The sequence below is a fragment of the Manis javanica genome, chromosome 1, assembly GCF_040802235.1.
Source record: "Manis javanica isolate MJ-LG chromosome 1, MJ_LKY, whole genome shotgun sequence".
Taxonomy (NCBI): domain Eukaryota; kingdom Metazoa; phylum Chordata; class Mammalia; order Pholidota; family Manidae; genus Manis; species Manis javanica.
In genome coordinates this window covers 158,493,567-158,501,870 of record NC_133156.1, presented here as the reverse complement: position 1 = coordinate 158,501,870, position 8,304 = coordinate 158,493,567, and the positions used below count along the sequence as shown (strand labels likewise).

Sequence of the window (8,304 nt, the reverse complement as noted above, 5' to 3'; positions counted from 1 at the left end):
AGATATAATATACAGAGATATGTATATATAGAGAGATATAATACAATTTCAAATGCATGATATACCCCCAAGATAGGCAGCTTTTCGTACATGTATATGACTTGTCTTGTGAGTGAGTAACATTAGTGGCCTATGGTTTAACAAATTTAAGTGTGTGAGCATTTTCTTCCTTTGTGATATAAACCTGTTGACTCCATTCTCCATTCTAGAAACGATTAGAGTAGCTTTGATTTTGTAGTTTGACTCCTGTAGTTTGCAACCTGTAGGAGAGAAAGGGTATAAGAGATAAGGCATAATTAGATTTCCTCCCAATGTTTTTCATTCTTTGTTGCAGAATAAGATAGGGTGCAATACTGAATATGGGGTTAGTGATAATTAAATGGCAATTCTATGTAACTATTTTTAAAGGACTAAACCATTTGAACATTAACACATAAGAATCATATCATATCCAGCATCTCTGAAGCCACTGCCTACTCAGCTAAGGGTGCTCCAGCTGTCTTACAGAAAAAAGAAATCACTTGTATCTAATGGCAACTTGTTCATATGAGTGCCTTTAATTACATTTTTATAAGTGTAATATTATTTTTCTTAAATATGATGTAACTAACTTTCACAGTGTTGTTTTGTTAGACTTACAGGTTGGGTGTCTGATAATTAGTTGTTCAGATCCACTTGAGAGGATGAAAGGGGTATATGTAAAATATTCATGGATGACAGGCATTATCCATGGGCCATACCATATCCACTGGCATATGTTGCCATCTTACTTATAAGAGGCTTAGGAGTTTGAGGTACAAAATTGGAAATGTTTTAGTTGGCAAAATGTCTCTACTTACATACTCTGGTGTAAGCTAATTTGGGGATTCATGTCACTTAGGAATAAGGACTCTGGTGTTATTTGGAAAATTTTGTTAAGTTGTTTTAAGTATACTAATAATATCAATTTATTTCATAGACATAATTTCTGGCTTCAGAGATAAACCACAGAGCAGAAATTTTCACCTTTCATTATACAATCTGGCTCACATTGTCACAGAATGAGCACATTAATGAAAGCACATCTACAAAGTTCAACTCAGCATGTCAATTGTAATCAAACCTACTAATAAAAATATGCCTGAGCCTTCATAATTTCTACGTATTATCTAATTGATGCTTTGAGATCATAAGGTTTGTTCAAGTGCCCATTATTTATTTACAAAGCTTTAGTAGAACAAATGTAAAAAAATGTTCTGGGGTTTTTTATCCAATTGATACTTTTATCCTCAGAAGTAACCATTTTCCTCTTCTCCATGACCTGAGATCTTTGAAAAGTATCAAGTTTTTCTTGTAATTATCAAAGTATTCAATAATGTACACAAATGAAAGGTAGCTTCTATTTCATTACAAATTCAATTCAGTCACAAAGGCAGCTGACAGTACAAATTTGTAACAAATTGGGCAATTCAAGAAGCTATATTAGTGAATGCTAGGAAACACAGGGATCATTTGTGTAAATGAAGTTGAAAACTACACCTGTTGTCTCCAGCCAGTGATAGTCATCATATATCTAGGCCACAGGATAAGGCCTGCTTTCTTGGTTCACATCCATTAGGAAACAACCCATCATTGTTACTCTGCATGTGGAGAGGTCTTGCAAATGGTGGGGGCTACAGGAAACGAAGCTGTGGGAATCATTTAGTGCAACCCTATCCTCAGACAGGTGCCACTTTTAGACATTTTAATTGATCTCATTTGTTAGTTATACCTGTAAATCACACTGTTATCATCTCTGAACAAGGAATGGAAACCAGAAATTGTCACAGATTAAGATAGCAAACCAAGTCCCCAAATGGACCAGCTATATATACTTACTGGCTTAGTTTCACAACAGTACGTTAGATTGAAATTAGATACCTGGAAAAATCCAAATTACATGAGGCCTCTTGTTTCTTTATATCACATTGACAGAAAACATGGTTTAATATTCTACTGCAGCCAAGGCTGCATATCGTATCCTAGGATGTGTAAGTGAGTGCGGGTATGTGTGTGTGTGCAAGAGAAAGGAACTATTGAAAGAGTAAAAGGGCCCTCTGTTTTGGTAGAGCTACCAGTACTGTGGTACAGTAAATAGAATGCCTATCCAGAGTCTTGTTAGAAAGTACCGCCTTGCATCTGGTTACAGTACTCCCCAGTATCTGAATGATGGACAGACACAGCACAAGGATATCAGTGGATCTAGAATAAAGAGGCATTCAAAGGTTGTGGATTTCAAGGGTGTCCCAGCCTGGGTGGTGGTGGAGGGGGGAGGTCCTGCTTTTCAGTGTGTCTTGAATGAATTCCCCAGGAACAGATGACTTTCCTATGACCCCTGACTGAGGATACTGCAGAGAATACTTAGGGATTAAGTATAAATTTAGCAGAAAGTCTATCAGCAAAAACATGCAGACAACCATTCCTCGGCAAAAAACAAGCCTATCCTGTCTTTTCAGGCCCAGAAGATCATCGAGGTCTGCTGTGCTCCTCAGGACAGTGTTGACTGGACCCCTGCAGCAGTGAGGGTGGACGCTCACGCTCCGACACCATCCCAGAACTCTGTGGCAGCGTCTCTGTAGCCGAGACTTTGACTGACTGGATGCTGAGTCAAATCCATTTTGGCTTCAATTTAGTGAACTGCTCAGTGGAAATGCCGTCAGCTTTTCATCTGCATTAGTAAGAATGGTAGTTAACATAATGAAATCTGTGTGAAATTATTAACTGCTCTGAAGTAGTTTGTTGTAACCACATGTAACACTGACTATTACCTAGGAAAAATGTCAATGTAACTGGCATATGCAAAATGGCTAAATTAGTGCCATGTAAAAGAATACACAAAGTATGTTATTTTGATCAAATCTGAACTTTCAATTATCACCTTATCATATCATCATTTATCTCTTTAATCCCCACTTTAAGTAGTAAAATGTTCTACTTGACTTTTGAAGTTTCCCTTCTTTAAACAAGTTAGCTGTTCTTGTAAGAAGGACACATAAACATTCAGAAAATATAATTTAAAAATAGTAAAAGACTGTGAGGTTAGTTGCTAAGCAGATGCTGTTGCTTAAAATGTGTGAGAAATTTACTAACAGAGAGTCTTCAGATCAATGATTCTTAACCTTTTGCGGAAATGGGACTTCTTAATAATCTTATTAAATACTCTCCCCCAAAGTGAAATCAATATATTTTATCATACCAGATGTTTTGCCTGGAAATTGATCCCCCTCACATTCAAAATATTAAACGAATCTTTATTCTGTGTGAGAATATTTAGTCTGATGTATGCCCATCAAGAGGCTCCCACTGCAAAAATTTCAGTATCCGTAACATGTTAGCTGAGCTGTGGGTGTTCGGCAGCCTCTTTCCAGTCTGTGCGGCATTTGCCCATTTGACCGTGATGGCAGAGACGGGAGCCACAGAGATCTGGGTGATCCATGAGGGAGCAGAGCTGCTGCTATACAGCGGGGTGGGGTGTCCTGGGGTTGGAGCACAACTGAGCTCTTAGAATTCCTCATGTTCACATTATTTCAAGAGGAAGTTAATGGAATGAATTTGAGCAGTTCTGGAAATGTGCCCCTACATTCAACCTTTGTATTTCTTCCACACCAAATGTAGTAGAAGTATGTGGGCTTCCAGACAGTGAAACAGGTTTAGAGTTTCACTCTGCTAAACCTGGAGCCCAAGGGACAGGACAGCCACTGCAGTATTAGTGCTGCAAGCTCTGGGCAGTTAATAGAAGGCATCAGATGCCAGGAACAGGTGTGAAGTAAAGGGCAGGTCCGTATTACTCTTGGAACCCAAAAATCTAAGAACTAAATATCCCTTTATATTTAGGAATATTCTACTATTCTTATATTAATAATATTCCAGTAATATTCTTGCCTTAAAAAGCATCTAAGAAGGACTAAAATCATTGGGTATGAGTCATCCCAGACCCTGAGCCTGGGAAAAAATAAGGACACCAAGGAGCACAGAGGCTTTCCACAGGGTCCTCTTTAGATAACTGGTACCTCCTGTCTCGGAGGACCTCTGCTTACTTTCACCTGCAGGATTACTGCAGTTAAATGCCTGATAATGTGACTTGAGCCCTCATGAGTAAAACGAAACAAAACCATAAATGGGACAAGCCATGCAAGAGGGCACAGCATTCACAGAGAGGACGATCTGAAAGAGTTAACCAAAGACTACTTGCATTTTTTAAAGAATACAACAAGGGTTGTAAGAAAACTCAAGCGTAATACAAAGGAGACTTTTTAGGAACTAAAAAATATGACTTTCTTAATATACAACTCAGCAATGAATTGAAAGAGCGGATGGATTATTCATGGTCTGGGAAACAAAATGTAGGACATAAAACACTCAAAAAAATAAGAAGAGGTATTAGTCCTGAAAACCAAGTTTATTATCAGACATTCTGTATGCAATGATACAAGGTAGAATAGGATGTCACCTAAGAACTTTTGTATCAAGTTGGTATCCTTAGGTGCCAGTGAAAGGACACTATTAGAGAATGTACTAAATTTCAGTGAATGTGCACCCTTATAACAATTTTGAAGTAAATACCAAAGAAAGAACACTTAGACAACAAGACTAGATATCCTTTAATGAAAACTACTATAGTGCAGAAAAAAAAGTGTGCTGAAATGAACAAAACTGAAGAGCTGAGGACTGACTGGGGCACTAAAGGTCACTAAACATCTGGGCAAACATTGACTCTTTAGATTTATCTTATTAGGGAGAAGAGCTGGGATGAAGGCAGATAGAACATTATTATTGGTGAATAGTGTGTCTTCGTAGGGAAAATATTTCACACCTAGTATTCAAATAGTAGAGGTATATGTATGTGTCAGTTATGACAACTGGGGAAGAGAATATAATAAATGAGGTGCAAAAGTATATAGAATTTTTCCATTAATAAGGGAAACATAAAATGAGCAGCAATTTGATCAAATAAATAAAGGAAAATGATGGAAAAAGGGAAGCAAAAACTGCCAGAATTTGTTTTTTTTAATCCTGCTATATGCTATTTATAACACATACTCTCAAAAGCAAATGACACCTGTAGTTGAAAATAAATGTAGGCATAGAGATATCATGCTGCCTCATATGAACCCAAGGTTGTGCACTGTTCATCCATACATAGCAACTGTAATAGTATGTAATGAAAAATAGAAAAATACATGTAGAAGACATTAATTTCAACAGTTTCCATTCAGCAAATATTTAGACAATACTTTTTGTCTAAAATATGCTCCTGGAATTGAAATAAATAAAGGCCATTTCCATATGGACCTTAAATTTAAGTGGAACAAAGAAGGCACGATATCAAAAAGTGGTACATCACAATAACATGCAAGTTTCATGAGCAAAGAAAAATATGGAGATGTATGAAGAATCTAATAGCTTCAACAGCACTGAGGAATTTCAGTACAACACTTCCAAAATTGGACAGGTTTAACAAGCTAAAATCAATGTGAGCAAAGAGCGATTGAGTAACACAATTAAGATATTGACTATTTATAGTTGAGGTCATCCTTGCATACATGCATGAGTCATTTACAAAAATCAATCACAGACTTGTTCAAGAAGTAGCCTTTTTAGTGAATGCATTAAGAAAATAAAATAATGAGTAAAATATTAGCAAAGAACATGAACAGTACCATTTTTTATCTCATGATATTTAAAAAAAATCAGAAGCAGTGAGTATTTTGTTATGTGGGCTGGATACAAGATACAAAAAAAGCAAGCATTTTTCTCTACTCTATTTTAGACTCCTATAAATGGAAACTGGGAAAAATCCATCACCAGTAACTAAAACCTCTAAAATTCTAAGCAATATATTTTATAAGAAAGACGAGTAAACAAAACAATATATGAACAAACTTATTTGTTTAATAAATATTTGAATGACAATATTGCTGTATGTGATTAGGATTCTTCAGAAACAAGTATCCTCTTCCTGAACTTCTTATATTCTAGGGGAAATATATATAAGAATAACTAAACATTATAAGTAGTTAAATCATATGGTTATTTAAAAGGGAAAATTGGTAGGTTAGGTTTCACTATTAAATAGGGTAGCCATTGAGAAGACATGATTTTGAGCAAAGATTTTAAAGAAATGCAAGAGGATATCCAGTCAGGAAAGAGGCAGAGAAAAGTCCTTGAGGTTGGAGACTATGTAGCAATATCGGGAACAGCCTGAGGAAGTGCCTGAGATGATAAAAAAATATATAAAAAAGGACAGTTGAGGCAACTTGGAATCAGAATATACTAAAAGTGTTGTAATCAAGTCAATATGGTATTTGTGTAAGATTGGAAGAATATGTTAGTTGAATAAAACAAAATAAAAAATAAGAACTAGATGCCAGATTATGGGAAATTGAATACATGATTAAGTTAATAGTTTAATTCACTAGAAAAATATGAATGATTAATAATGGTGGGGAGATCTTCTTAACTAAGACTAGATCCCCAAGAATTGCATAACTATGTAAACTCATAGCTATATTGACTGTGTTTATACATATGAGCATATATATATATATATGTATTAGAGCAAAAATATCATAAGCAAAGTCAATAGGCAAAAGACAGATTTGGAACAAAATGTCTGTTACAGAGATGGGAAAAAAAGAAAGGTCAAGAAACCAAGAAGTAAAAACAAATAATCTAATTTAAAATGGGTAAAGGATAGGACTAGAAAATTCACCGATCAAATTTAATTGGATAAAAATCATATGACACTTAAATTCAAAAGTAGCCCATAAATGCAAATTACAATAATGTTCACTATGCATCCCCATGAGAATGGCAAAATTAAAAGTAGCACAAATGTTGCTGGCAGAGGTATGGGATAAGAATATTCTCCTACATGGCTGGCTGGTGAAAAAGTGAGTTCTTAATGCCTTTTTGGAAAATAATGTGACAATATCAAAATTACATACTAACAAAGATACCACTAAAAAATTCTGGGTTTTGGTCCAGCATATTAGGATGTTAGCAGTCTTTACCCCATTCTAACAATTAAAAGATGAACAAATTGGAAAAAAAGACTCTTCCCAGACCCATCACAGAAATAAGGTCACAGGGCAAACCACTGCCCCCAAAGCTGGAAAGACAGACAAGTGGCAGGAAGGCTGACAATTTACTTGAGCAGAAATCCACAAACAGCAATGTTTGTGGGAACTAGCGCTAGGGTAAGAAAACCTGAACAGTCATTGACAAATTGCTGAAAATAGTATGGACAAGCCTGAGAGATAAAAATCCAGGGAGACCCTCAAACTTGTGAGTTTAACCTCTGAGCACTGCCAGGTTCTCACAGTGAATAGTGGAGAAAAATCCCTCAGGTTTCCAGGAGAAGAGAGGAAAATAACATTTTGAAATAAAGCAGAGCATTCTATTTTGCTAAACAGCCTTACCCTCAGGAGAAAGAGTTTCCCAGAGCCTTGCCCGCTGGGGCCACATCAGAGCCAAACTAACTGGGGGGAGGAAACACTCAGCTCTAAACTGCTCTGGTCTTCCACACAGTGGAAGGGGAATACTCACCTTTAGACCCCGCTGGTCTTCCAAATGGGGGAAGGGAAAACTCTTGCCCAATCCAGTCATCCTATCTAACTGGTGAAGTTCAAATTTCAGTGACTCAGGCTAAAAAGAGATAGATCTAATCACAGGACTCTAAGACACTTCTGTTTTTCCCACACCTCACACCTATATTACTAAAGTCCTATTTGTCACAGTTCATTGTACCCAGTACATCATGCTAACTTTAAAACAAAAAATTACAAGGCATACTAAAAGCCAAAAAACCAAATCAAAACAAAACAAAACAAAAACACAACTTGAAGAAATTTCATGGGCATAAAAACTAGAGTCAAATGTGGCAATAATGAGTTAAAATTATCAGACCAGAAATAAAAAATAAAACAAAACTATAATTAATATACTAAGGGTTTTAATGAAAAAAAGACAACATGTAGCAATAGATGGATAATACCTACAGAGATATGAATACAATGGTAAAAAGGTAGGTTTTTTTTTCAGTAAATGCTGCTGAAACAATTGAATTTACATATGCAAAAAAATGAATCAAAATATTGATCTTGACATCTTTCAAAAAATTAACTCAAAGTGGATTATAGATGTAAGTGCAAATTTCAAAACTATAAAACTGCTAGAAGATACATAGGAGAAAACCTAGATAACCTTGAGGGTGGCCATGCATTTTTAACAAAAATATCAATAGTAAGATCCAGGAAAACTCTGACAATACCAAATGTTAGAGAG

The 8,304-nt window shown here is 35.9% G+C and overlaps 1 long non-coding RNA gene across 1 annotated transcript; it reads right to left on the bottom strand.

Annotated features, from left to right (window-relative positions):
* Window positions 1–919: 919 nt before the first annotated feature.
* On the bottom strand, window positions 920–7,512 carry LOC108392997 (uncharacterized). Its single transcript, XR_001852163.3, has 2 exons — window positions 7,440–7,512; window positions 920–2,686 (listed from the first exon to the last, which is right to left on the bottom strand). It is a non-coding gene; the product is annotated as an uncharacterized lncRNA (long non-coding RNA).
* Between the last annotated feature and the right edge of the window lie 792 nt (window positions 7,513–8,304).